Genomic DNA, 11,867 nt, shown 5'->3' with positions numbered 1-11,867 from the left:
GTGTCCTTGGCGTAGAGAACACTACAGAGGTTTCAAGACACTTATTCTTCAATTTCTGACTACCGCTTTGGACCCTGCTCTGAGACTGGCCCCTGTTCTGGAACTGGCATCTCAGTGGGCTTTTTTTTTTTTTTCTTTCATTGAATTTTTTTTTGCTCTCCTACATAAAAAAAAAAAAAAAAAATGAATAAAAAAAACATGACTACAGTTTGGTAGACCTAAAGACAAAAACGCGGACAGAAATTATGTTGCTCTTAAACTTATTCCTTTCATGAATGAAATTCCTAAACGTGTTGTAAACGTTTTCTCGTTTCCTGTTAGAAATAGACAAATAAATGTTAGATAAATAGGGAGGTAGGTAGGTAAATCTCCTAACTCAGTGTGACACAGCATCTCAAGTTCTGAGCTATGAACGAAATCAGGTACTCTCGCTTCCCATTGATAATATATTGTAACATAATCCAGGAATACAGTACATTCCATTGGTGAATGAATTATATTCAACAATTTCAATATATTTGTTTTTTTTTACTTCATTGTACACTCAGAACAACATAAGCACCCGTACACCCACCCACCCACACCACGGAAAGCACTATGAGATGACAAGTACCCTGTGTATGTAAACCTAAACTCGATCATGTTCAAACCATCACATTAAAGGTCAAGCGGTGTGCGTGTTGGATTCGGGACAATGCTAAAAGACATCCTGAGGTTCAGTCCTAATGTTGTACTTGACTTTGGTTGATAAAAGAAAGTTATTCTTCCAAATGTCCGTCTACTGTACAAGGCTTTGTCAAAATACTCTTCACCAGTTCACTCGCTCCCATTCCTGTACACTCTCTTCCAGTATTGCTGCCACGTGTAACCCCCCCCCACTCTTCCCTTTTTCTTTATTTTGAAATGAAAAGATAATTAATATATAAATAGATAGCGAATCAATCAATATATGAAAACAAATCAATCAATGATAATGATAATAAATAGATGAATAAAGTAAATAATTGATTTAAGAAAAATAAATAAACGTAAATAAACATAGTTACGAGTAATAGTTAATTCAATAAACATAAATAAACATAAACAAACGTGATAAAATAAAATTCAACAAAGCTACGCAAAAAAAAAAAAAAAATAAAAATAAAAATAAAAAAACTACATTTATTTAATTACTTTATCACTGGATCAGTACCGTAAACCAATAACGAGAGAGAGAGAGAGAGAGAGAGAGAGAGAGAGAGAGAGAGAGAGAGAGAGAGAGAGAGAGAGAGAGAGAGAGAGAGAGAGAGTCACAAAGCCTTAAAAACATCACAGCCTCATTTTCCCGTTTTCTGTTTTCCCCTATACACACCAGACTGTCTTATGGTCTACACAATATTCACACACCGTCATCATTATCGGGCCCGGGGAGCTGTACGATAAACAGCCTGACTCGCGTGCAGGAGCGTGTGGAAGTTAATGGGTTTTGCTCCGACAGAGGCCATAAAGTACAAAGGGAGAGAGAGAGGAGACAAACAACTAGATCGCCTCGCACCAAAGCAGGGAGGGTGTAAATATTGGCAGAGTAAACAGGTATGTGAAAAAAATTTGTCCTTCGTGATATGTGTGTGTGTGTGTGTGTGTGTGTGTGTGTGTGTGTGTAATCATTATATCCATTTTTTTTCTCTCTCAATAAAACGAATGATGACTTTGGCGATAGAGAGGTGGAGAGGTGGGTAAGGAGGACGAGGAGGTAGAAGAGGAGGAGGAGGAAGAGAGGTGGGGTAAGGAGGAAGAGGAGGAGGTGGTGGTGGTGGTGATGGTTGTCGCTGCTAATGTGTTTGCTCTGTTAATTTCTCATTTATCCGTCTTAAAAGAATGTTTATTTGCATTCTCTGTCTGTCTGCTTGCCTGTCTGTCTGTCTGTATGTCTGTCTGTGCGTCTGTGTGTCTGTTTTTGCTTGTCTTTGCATCTGTGTCTGTCTTTGTTTCTGTCTGTATTTATCTGTCTCTGTCTGTCTGTATATGTCTGTGTGTGTGTGTGCGTCTGTTTGTATCTGTAGCTATATGTATGTATGTCTGTGTGTCTATGTCTCTATCTCTTGTCTCTGCACTACATACAATAACATCGGCGCACACACACACACACACACACACCGGGTGATGGAGCAACTCTGAGTATGAAGGGAGATGGCAACAACGCACGCGCAAAACTGACAATCAAATAAAGACAGGGGTGAGGACAACCTGTTATTACTGTTCTGACCCGACCACTCCCCGGCCACACACACCCGACGCACGAGCGCGAGCGAGTCACTGGGGCCTCAAACGTGACACCGGTGAAGGCAATAGTGGAGCCAGACAAGTGGATTACTGGCCGAGACAATGTTCTGTCACTTCTTCGGGTACAGAGGGAGATCTAGTCTAGTCCAGTAGTAGCTGCGGAACGTGACAATACTGGGTTTTGTCAAGGCGAGGAGACCGGACCGGTGGAATAAAGGAGAGAGGACAAGACAAATGTTCTCTTTTGTCCCTATCACGTCTTTAAGTGGTCGAGTGATATATATATATATATATATATATATATATATATATATATATATATATATATATATATATATATATATATATATATATATATATATATATATATATATACACTAGGCTAAAATAGTAGTGGTTGTGGAACATGGCAACACTGGGCTCTGTCAATAAGTGTACGGGGACCAGGCGAGAGGATTCTGTCTCCATCAAGTCTTCACGTGGGCGAGTGATGTCTTTCAATCTAGTTCAGTAGTACTGTGGATTTTGTCTCTGCCTCTGCTAACATTCGCTGATGTTCTCATGTCTACTGTCTGCGTATTTATCGAGAGGTTGCAGGGGACGTAAGGATTAGCAGCGCCCATGTGAGTGGTGATGTACGAGTATGCACTAAACTTGACTAACTAACCGATTAACTTGTAATATCTGCCTGTTTTCTCGTTGTCTTCTCTGGTTAGAGGGTAAAAAATTCACTCCGTTGTCTGTGGAAGTGATACAAGAAGATCAAGAGGACTTCTGCTACTCTTATTTAACCATCCAGCGTCTTTGTTTTGTGCATGTAAATCTGGGTAAGTGAGGTGTTTTGTGAGTGTACGATTACGCCGCTACTACCACCACCCCCACCACCTACGTCACTAGCACCATAAACCCCAACCAAGGTCTCCGTCATCAAGATGTTTTCACCCTTAGGCGACTCCGCATCTACGCTACTCACTTGACTAGCTTGAAATAGCTGCCCCGCTTTTTTGGTCTTCACTTGCAGGCGCACACTTTGTTGTCTCCACCGCTGGTAAGGCTAAACACACCTCCATTTGCAAAACATTCTGCATCAAGGCTCAAACTAGCTTCATAGTCTCCACCGAACGCTAGTAAGAACAAACATTTCCAGCTATAAAAGGATGTCGTATAAAACGTTCTGCTTCAAGACGACCGAGGGGCGAGGGCACAGAGGACACACTGAATAGAAGGAAACGGAAAAAAAAAGAAATGTTGAAACTATATGAGATTTACATGGAAAATAAGGAAAAAGAACACATCTCATTTGAATTTAAAAATATAAAATAAGCTAAAAATAATGAAGAACCAATGATGCATAGATTTTAGAGAATAACAGAATAAAATACTGAAAGAAAAAAAACTGGTGCATAAATTCTGGGTACGGGAAGAGAACTGAAAAAAAGAAAAAAGAACTGACGCATAAATTTTGGAGAATACTAGAAAAAAAAAGAGAAAAAACAGAACGAAACAAAAAGACAAAAGAACTGGTGCGCAAATTCTGCATACGGAAAGAAAAACTGAAAAAAAAAAATATATAGAAGAACCAGGAAGAAAACTGAAAGAAACAGCTGCACAAATTTTGGAAGATACGGGAAAAGAAAAACTGAAAGAAACCAGGAAGAAAAGGTTAAGAGGAGGAGTGTTCAAAGAGCGCCGCTGTAAAGGCAACACCTAACACTCCTGACAACTACCGCATCATATCAGGCGGGAATCTTTTTAGACTGAGACTGGTGCTCGCTGGGAACGTCTTCTGCATCAGACTCCCAGATCCCCGCTACCGTACGGCCCCTCACGCTACGCTACGCCTGCGCCACGCTCATGGAGGAGGTGGGTCCTGCTACTAAGAGGCTTTGTTGCTGTAGTCAATGATGTTATATCTGAGTATACATGCATTATTTCTACTCTGCTTCATAATTACTTTTTAATTCTGGTTTTAGTGTTATGTTTCTATTAATATGGAATAGTTTTGTGATTGAGTGCAATAGATTAAACACACACACACACACACACACACACACACACACACACAATTAGCTAGCAAAGAACAGACAACACAGCTCAAAAAATTCCGTTATGTTATGCAAGCAAATCTTATTAAACATTTGCTAAATAGTAGTTCAGCCAATTTGCATAATTTTCTTAATAAATTTTTAAGTAAAACATTGAGAGAGAGAGAGAGAGAGAGAGAGAGAGAGAGAGAGAGAGAGAGAGAGAGAGAGAGAGAGAGAGAGAGAGAGAGAGAGAGAGGGGGGGGGGAGGGGGGGAGGAGAACGTAATATGTCGAGCCCATTCCATTATGATATGTGATCAACTTTATCAAGCTCAAATAAATGACAGTGCATTCAGGTGTTGGACAGGTGACGTGGTAAATCACACACTACCTAACTTATTTCTTTTTCTCTCATTGACTGCAAAGTGTGATTTATTGTTACGCAGTGCGCCGGACAGGGCGAAGTTGTGGTAAAAAGAATGCATCATGTATGTTCGCGGTCGTCATTGTTCGAGGCAGGGAAAGGAAAACTGTGATGCTATTTTTGAGAGACTGAAGGTAAATAGGATGGTGAGGTGAAGAGAGGAGAGGAGAGAAGAGGAGAGGAGAGGAGTTACATAGAGTTACATAGAAAAACAGGCCACAACAGACCTTGCGGTCCTCACGAAGTCACCTGAGCTTGGACTACTAAGATGATAGTAGAAGAAAAGGACAGGAAAGCAGAAGGCTCTCTCCACATCCTCCCTCCGGCATAAGCCGGAAAAACCCCGAAGGAAATTTTATAGGAAAGAAAGAAAATAGATGAAATGAGGTGACCCCATTTCCTGAAGACAAGGAAGTTAATCACTAACAAACAAACGCTGTTAGCCGCGGACTGCAGGCAAAATATTCATCAAGACGGCGCTTAAAAGTCTCTACGATGTTGCAGTCTATCACGTCTCGAGGAAGCCCATTCCCATAGACTTACCACTCGGCGGAATAAATTATTTTTTGATTCATGAGAGTTGAAGGATTTCCCAACAATTTTGCAACCGTTTCCTCGCGTGTAATTTGAAGAATCTATCGTGAAATATTTACTGCAGTCCATGTTATCAATGCCTTTGATGATTTTAAACACCTGTATTAAGTCGCCTCTTAGTCTTCTTTGTGTTAATGGGAATAGATTTAATTCTTTAAGACGCTCTTCGTATGATTTGTCTCTTAGACTTGGTATAATTTTTGTTACTCTACGTTAAACTCGTTCTAATTTATCAATGTCTTTCTGGTAGTAGGGACACTATGCTTGAACGTAATATTGCAAAAGGGGACGGATTAAAGAGTTATACAAAGTGAGGATTGTATCTTTAGGTTTAGATTCAAAAGGTCAGCCGATCAAGCCAATTATTTTATTCGCTTTCTTTAAGACTTTTGAACATTGTTAGCTAGGTTTTAAATTACTCGATATTGTCACTCCTAAATCAGTTTCACTGTCAAAACTTTTAAGTTGGGTATCATTTGAAATATACTTAGCTTTCTCGCTTCTATATCCTATGTGAAGCACTTTGCACATATCTGCATCAAAATTCATTTGCCAGGTTTGCCCCCACTGAAAATTTGTCTAGATTATTCTGCATATCTATTACTTGTTCGTTAGAGACTACGGAGTTCGCTATTTTGGTGTTATCAGCAAACTTCGATATTATACCTTTTATTATATTGTATTATACCTTTGCCCCCACTGACAATTTGTCTACATTTTTCTGTATTTCTATAACTTGTTCGTTAGAGACTACGGAATTCGCAGTTTTGGTGTCATCAGCAAACTTCGATATTATGCTGGTAACACCCTCATCTATGTCGTTTATATAAACAAGGAAGAGAACAGGTTCTAAGACTGATCCCTGTGGCACCCTGCTGATTACGTTAGTCCACTTGGATGCTTTTCTATTTATTACTACTCTTTGTTTACGGTTGTTTAGCCAGTTTTCTACCCATCGCAACACGCCGCCTTGAATACCGTGTGCTTTTAGTTTAATCAGTAAACGTTTGTTGGAGAGAGAGAGAGAGAGAGAGAGAGAGAGAGAGAGAGAGAGAGAGAGAGAGAGAGAGAGAGAGAGAGAGAGAGAGAGAGAGAGAGAGAGGCTATCCATCATCACCTCGAAGAAAACGCCTTTCTCTCCAACCAGCAATTTGGATCTAGGTTTAGCCGCTCCAAGTCAGACCTACTTATGCTCCTCTCCAGGGACTGGCAGGACTCCCTGGATAACGGCCTGGACACTCTTGTCGTCGCCCTATGCATCGCGGGTGCCTTTGACCGGGTGTGGCACGCGGGCTTGCTGGAAAAGCTCCGTGCCAAAGGCATTCAGGAACCAGGTGATCCAGGGATGGGCGATTACCTCCTAGGTCGAACCCTCCATATCGTCATAAACGGGCAACAGTCCAGAGACTTCCCGGTGGAGGCCTCGGTTCCTCAGGGCTCCGTGCTGGGACCGGTTCTCTGGAACCTCTACATCGATGATCTCAGGAGCCTGCCAGCAGTCACAGCGTATGCCGATGACAGCACTCTCTCCTGCTCCTACCGCCGCCAAGACAGGCAGCGAGCAGTTGTTGAAGTCAATCAGAAGCTACGCGTGATACAGGAGTGGGGGGAGCGCTGGTAGGTACGATTTGCCCCTGAGAAGACTCAATCAATGGTAGTCTCTCAGTCCCTGGCAGCCTTACAGGCTGTTGAGGGAAGAGTAACGTTTGGCATCGTCACCCTCCCACTCCAGAAACACATACGAATCCTTGGAGTAGACTTGGACCGAGGGCTACGCTTTGACCGCCATCTAAAATATGTCGTCCGCCAAGCCTCCCTAAGTGTCTCTGCCCTTCGTAGAGTAGCTCGTCACCTGGACGAGCGAGGGATACAGCCGCTCTACAAGGCACAAGTCAGGCCTTACCTGGAGTACGGGACACTGACCTGGAGGTCCAGCGCAGCCACACACCTATAGAGGCTCGAGAAGGTGGAGTGGCGTGTTCTGCGGCTGATAGAGGATGACATCCTTCAGCCACCCACGCAGGCGACACCGTTGGACCCCCTGGATCACCGCCGAGACGTTGCTGCGCTGGTGGTGTTCCACAAGGCACAAATACAAGGAGTGCCACACCTGACAAGGCTGAGGCTCCCCCCGCGAGACGCTGTGAGAGACATGAGAACGGTGCTCTCCATCCTCAAGCAGGTCGGGGTGCCTAGGTCACGCGTCAGCCAACACCAGAGAACCTTTGTGTCGAGAGTCTCGCGCCTTTGGAACATATTTACCGCGACATTGCCTTCAGTGCATGAGATGTCGACACAGCGTGTGAAAGTTGCGGCTCACAGGTGGCGAGGGACACTCCCTACTCCACTGCTGGTGTAAAATGTCGCAAAGTAGGCTTCTTGAATAGAGCCACGAGAAAAAAGCGGTTCCTTAAGCCAAAGCGCAAGTATGCATAGACAATACACGACCCCAGTTTACTTTTATGTGTACTTCGTGGCATTGTGACTTCTATGCACGCTTCGTGATGCTGTAAAGTTTACATAGAGAGAGAGAGAGAGAGAGAGAGAGAGAGAGAGAGAGAGAGAGAGAGAGAGAGAGAGAGAGAGAGAGAGAGAGAGAGAGAGAGAGAGAGAGAGATGGGGGTTAAGTGTGTGTGTGTGTGTGTGTGTGTGTTACTACTACTACTACTACTACTACTACTACCACTACTACTACTACCACTACTAAAACTTTCCATCGCCAGTATATCAAATTCTAAAACTCAAATAATGCATGGAATATTAAAAAAAAAAAAAAAAGACAATAATTGATTCATGCCATCCATCAGTCACTTCCCTTCCACTCATCCGAACAATACATCAGATCCGCGCGGTGCTTTCTTGAGACACTGAAGCATACAGGCGTGGATCGAGGTACTGAGTTAACTCGCTTGGACGATACAAAGCACAATCAATTTGTCACGGGAAGAGGGAGAGTAGGAGGAGGAGGAGGAGGAGGAGGAAGTGGTGGTGGTGGTAGTGGTGGGGGTTGAGGAGGAGGAAGAGAAAGAAGTGGGAGAGGTGGAGGTGGGGAATGGAGGTGGAGATGGGGTGGAGGTTGAGGTGGAGGTGGTGGTGGAGGTCGAGGTGGAGAAGGGAGAGGAGGTGGAGATGGAAACACTACTGCAAATACTCACATCAACCTAACATATCGTGACTCACTTCTGTGTTACGTTCTTACCTATATTCTATGTTCTTGTTTGCTTTCCCCCTTTACAAACACTCGCGCCTCGCCTACTTTCGCTTTTACTTCCACTTTAATCCTTCAACTGCTACTGATACATGGGGGCAAGAAGAAAATGGTTTGAAATCTGCACTTTTTCGCTCTAAACGATTTTGAATTCTTGAGTAAACATTTCATTTCATCTCCCATATTCGACTGTCCACTTTTTCATCTTGACTCACTAATTCCTCCTTTTCCTTATAGTTGAGTCTTCTGTTATGCTCTAAAACCTGTATTACATCTTTTTAAGCTTGAAAGAACGCAATAGTTGAATTTCAAGCTACAATTCATGCCTCTCTCTCTTTCTTGCCTTACTGTCATGATTGGGAGCACATCTCGCTCTGTGTACTCGCTGCCGCGAACTGGCACGGTATAACTTGAACACATGGGGACATGCAAACACGGTAACAAGTCCCTGAATGATTCCCTCCCTTGTTTATACGTATTCTAGTTTTGTTTTGGAAATGTGCGGCGCATAGACACCTTCACCTTGACCTTCACTAACTCTTACTCATCCTCCTCCTCCTCTTCTGCAGGTGTTGGAGTTGCAAGGTGACGGCGAGGCGTCCCCGTGGTCGTGGGCCTCCCCCGGGTGGATCTCCTTCCCTGTGCCCCTCGCAGCCCTCACTCTCTGCCTGCACATCCTGGTCCCCGTCCTCAGGCCCTCAGGCACCATCTTCTCCCTCGCCACCAATACCACCGACAACTTCCTCACTCTAGGTCAGTCAGTCAGTAAGTCGTAACTCAGTCAAGTAAGTAAGGAAGTCTGTCAGTCAGTCAGTCAGTCAGTCAATTGGTAAGTCAATAAATCGATGTCAGTATGCTGAATGCACCGCTTCTCGTCCCATCAGCGAGGTTAAATAAAGGTGAGTCTGGTTAGTCCTTGGATGGGTGACCGCCTAGGAGCACTCAGTTTTGTTGGGGTCCCTAATTTTGTGCTCCATACTTCTGTAACAAGAGTCTGAGAAAATAAATTCTTTTCAATTTTTTTTCACCATTTATTAAGTCTACAATCAGTCAGTTAGTCAATCAGTCAGTCAGTCGGTTAGTCAGTCAGTCGGTTAGTCAGTCAGTTAGTCAGCTGGTCAGTCAGTCAGTCAGTCAATTAGTCAGTCAGTCAACAAGGCAGGCAATCAGTCAGTCAGTCAGTTATAATATATAGTAAGTTAGTGAGCTGGTAAGTCATTAACTCGGCAAGCCAGTATACTGAATGCACCGCTTCTCGTCTGATGAGCGGAGTTATGCAACGCTGAGTCTGAGTAATCCTTGGATGGATGACCACCTATGACCACTTGAATTTGTTGGGGTCCGTAAATTTGTGCTCAGTAATTTTATGACAAAAGTCTAAACAAATATATTCTTTACAGTAAGTCACTCAGTTAGTCAAGTCGGTCAGTCAGTCAGTAGGCCAAGAAGTCAGTCAGTGCGTAGGTATGGTGTCTGCTAAAAGAAGGATCAGTACTGGGACTAGTGTACAGGCTACCGAATACTACAAAAAGAGACTAGCAGTTCACTATGGCAGGAGATAAACAGAACAGGTAGATACAATCAGGTATGTGTGATAGATTTAAATTTTAGGAATAATGACTGGATCCTGAGGAATTTCTTAATGTAATTCAGGATAATTTTTCAAAGTAGGTAATTCAGGATATTTTTTTTTTTTTAAGTAGGTGATCACGGAAGCCACAAGGGGGAATAATAATCTACTTTTATTTCAGGTAAACAGGGAGGAAGCAGTCACACAGGTGGAGGTTGGAGGACAGCTAGGTAACAGTGACCATTGTGAAATTAAGTACATATTAAAATGGGAGGAAGCTTCTAGAAGCGAAAACATTAGCATGATACTCAACTTCAGGAGAGCAGATTTTGAAGGATCAAGAAGTTACATAAGAGCAGTAGTATCTCCAGGAAGTTGACTGGCAACCGATGAGGGGGTTGGGCAGGTGAGATCCAGGACAGAGGTGAGGGAGAGGATGCGAGGGTGAAGGGCAGGAGGTGGTGAGAAACACTCGTGTGAGTCAGGGGGGTGAGAGAGGAGATAGATTGAGGTGCGAGAATGCGAGAATGGAGTTATTAAAAAAGACAGATCATGCAGAGATGGGTGAAGTGAGATCGAGGCAGATGAAGATTACGGAAGGGGCCGAGATGGTGAGATCATGGAAAGTAAATATTGACGATTTGTATTAACAATTCGTTGATACGTTTGCATACAGGCAAATGGTAAATGTTTCATATAGATCAATAAAATCACAGAAGAATGACCGTAAGTGGATGACTGGTAGGTTAAAACACTACACAGGAGTGAAGAGAATTTTATATAAGAGATCAAAGGCAGAGGATGAGGATTTAAGGCCTCAATATAATGAAATGGTTAAAATACGAAGTTAACGAAGAAAGGTGAAACCACTTACGAATTAAAGGTAGCTAGGAAGAGTGACCCCAAGGGGTTCCATCAGGTATATAGGACGAAAAACAGAGAAATAATAGGTCTATTAAAAGTATCTGATGGAGAATTATATAGTTAGTTTTAGGGAATAAATGAATAAAATTCTGAGCGAGAATTTTTAAAGGTTTTCAGCCAAAAAAACAAAACAAAAAAAAAACATGCAGGAAATGCTGGATAGTGAACAGATTTTTAGAGCAGAGGAGAATGAGAAGCCGATAGATATTTCCATAACTAAGGAGATGGTGGAAAATGAGAGAGATAAGCTGAAAAAAAAGTCACCAGGATCATACCAAATATATCCCAGAATATTTAAGGAATGCAAATAGGTTATTAGTAAACCGCTAGTTACTGTCTTTAGGAAATCGCTAGATTCAGCTAGAATAGGTATCGGTAATGTGGAGGCAACCGAATGTAATACCCATCTTTAAGAAGGGAGATAAAACGTTAACGTCTAATATAGACCTGTCAGCTTAACTTCAACTGTAGGTAAAATAATGGAGTCAGTAATGGGAAGTCTTGCCTTACGAATTTGTTGAGCTTATATAGTAAAGTTTACGAGGCAGCAGACAATGAGGATAGCTATAACATCCTATACCTAGACTTAATGAGGCGTTCGACAAGGTACTTCATCAAAGGCCTTGAAAAAGGTTAAGGAGCACGGGATGGATGGCAAGTTGTTAGGCTGGATAAGGTCATGGTTAGGCGACAGGCGACAGAAAATTGTGGTTAACGGCTCTAAATCCGAGTGTAGCCAAGCAATTAGTGGGATCAGTTTGGGGGCTATTATTATTTTTAATATACATCAATGACCTAGATAGTTGGATTAATAGCGATGTTAATAAATTTGCGGATGACACGAAGATACATTAATCAG

The sequence above is a fragment of the Scylla paramamosain genome, chromosome 7 (assembly GCF_035594125.1).
Source record: "Scylla paramamosain isolate STU-SP2022 chromosome 7, ASM3559412v1, whole genome shotgun sequence".
NCBI classification, from domain to species: domain Eukaryota; kingdom Metazoa; phylum Arthropoda; class Malacostraca; order Decapoda; family Portunidae; genus Scylla; species Scylla paramamosain.
This window is presented reverse-complemented; position numbering follows the sequence as displayed.